Raw genomic sequence first — 2,532 nt, 5'->3', positions numbered from 1 at the left:
GCCAGATTTTTTTTTAATTTCTACATACCTTATTATTTTAATAGACTTCAGTTTAGAAATGTATATTTAAGGATTGAGTAAATGAAGCTTCAAATAGAATTTGTCATTGGATTGTACACTCAAATAGGGATTGAAGCTAACAATTCTCTTATGTACTTTTGTTTATATTAACTGCTCAATAAAAATCAGAGAATAGTTTAATTTTGCATGAAAAGGCAGTTTCTGCTGGTCAAAAAACACCATGAATACTATTAAAAAGGCCGATTTGGTGTTTTCAAGGCTTTGGAAGGGGTTGTGGAAAAACTGATGGATGGAATTTGAAACTTGTGGTGGGATCAGTGTTGGAACAGAGTATGTCTAAAACCCAACTATGAATAACTTAGTAAATCATGGTGCTTCGATTAATAATGAAACGGATCTAATCGTACATGGTGACCCTAGAGGTAACATTAATGAACTTCTCACACATAATTTGCCTCTCTACCAGATTTCAAAATACATTTTCCCTTGCCCCCCCCTCCCCCCCACCCGGAAATTGCTTAGCCCTTAGCCATGTTTGAGTGGGAAAGCAGTAGAAAATATCTTTTTGATGTCCATTAAGGCAAAATGATTCTTTTTCTCATGTGCATCCTATAAAAATAACACAAAACCCAAGTAGGAAGTGAATATTCAAGAAGGCACTGTCCTCCCAAGAAAATGTGAAAAGAAACATTGATGCTATCAATTTTTTTTTATCACGAAAAGGATTGTGATGTACAAGCAGCTTCACTTTACATGTCTAACATTTACTGAGAATGTGTCAGGGGACTCATTGACTTAGCCTATATAAAAGACTAGATTTTCTCCACTTGAGGCATTTTAAAAACCCAACTGTCATACATAAAATATAGATTATGTTCAGTTTATAATTCTTAAAAATGAATCTTTTCATCCCTTTAAAATCGCATTGTGCATAGAGCTATCTGAGGCAATCAGCGAGGAGGGTGAGCTCTCGGGCACTGCAATTTTTTCAGCAGGGTGAATGAAGTCTGTCTTTTCCAGTCTCAGTAAGCAGCGAGGTGGAAATTCATACAGAGAGCTAGATAAGGTGTCTGGCCTACTGTAACAGCCCCACATTCATTTTCTATTCATATTTGAAATATCCTCTGTTCCTTCAAGATCACACGCCATGCATTTCTGGTCTGAGTAACAATAAGTCAAAGGATTTTGACTGAATTTGGGGTTGAATAAATGACTGATAAAGGACAGTGAAAGAATATATTCTTTGGCATTTTTACATGCAAAAGAACATGTGAAGCTAGACTGTTTATCTACAAAACATATTAGATTTGAAAATCTGTGTTTTGAAAAATGAAACTATCTTTATTTGGAAAGAAGTCTCCGTTAGAAAGATCATGTCACTGATTTGCATTTAATTCACAGCTCAGGAAGCTGCTAGGTTACCTGCTCATGTAATAGCTGTGACACATTCTTGTTAGAATAAAACTTGCCTGCTGATAGAGTACATTGAGACACATACAAAGTAGAGGAATCATACCGAAGTCACAGATATTTTTACATATTTTTGAGTATATGAATAAGTAAAGTAAAGTAAAGGCCCTCCCGTTGTTCATCGATTTGCTCGAGCGGGCCCAGTAACGTCTACTTTGGAGACTTTGTTGTTACTGTGTTTGGCATATCGAATACGTCACGGGGAGCTTGCCAGGCTCTGCAAACAAATATATCCAAAGTGGGAAACACGGACCGTGACCCTCCACGTGCAGGTGAGATACTCTCCGTAGCTTGCCGGGCTCTCAGAGAGGGGTGGAAGAATTGAACTTGGGTCGGCCATGTTGGCTGCATGCAAGGCAAATGCCCTACCGATGTGCTATCGCTCCAGCCCTATATGAATAAAGTTATATAATATTGATCATATATATATATCAAAATGGAAATGCACAAACACGTATTTATATAGATACACACAATATATGTATACACACACATATATAGTACTTATGCATACAAACAGAAATTACCATGAGGAAGAGAAGATAGGTTAAAGGATTTTGAGGAAAATGCTTTTAATTTTTATAGTAGTCTGTAAAAGTGCAAACATCAACATTAATATGTTAAGAGATAGTTCAATTACTACTATGTTGTTCATGAAGTCATTTTTCACACTTTGGTGGGTCCTACAAGGTCAAAGAAGTTCATAACCCCAATGAACAGTGTCCCAGGTACGTCAAACTTACTTTATTCACTAAATACAAGCATGAAGCCATAGAGAATACATTTTGAATGAGAAAAACAGGATTCTCCTATCAGACCCATCTTTCATTACCCATGAATCCATAGGAAAATCATGTCATCTGTTTTATTTTCATTCCCATAACCTGAGAAATGTGTGAAGTTCCTTGTAAAGAGGAACTTGTAGAGAGGCCTGACTCATAATATAGCAGATAGGGTGTTTGCCTTGCATGAGGCTAACCCAAGTTCTATCCCTGACATTGCGTATGGTCCCCTGAGGCTGCCAGGAGTGATTCCTACGTC

The sequence above is a fragment of the Sorex fumeus genome, unplaced genomic scaffold (genome assembly GCF_029834395.1).
Source record: "Sorex fumeus unplaced genomic scaffold, SorFum_2.1 ptg000008l, whole genome shotgun sequence".
NCBI classification, from domain to species: Eukaryota; Metazoa; Chordata; class Mammalia; order Eulipotyphla; family Soricidae; genus Sorex; species Sorex fumeus.
The sequence above is the reverse complement of the archived record's forward strand: the minus strand, read 5'-3'. Positions refer to the sequence as shown.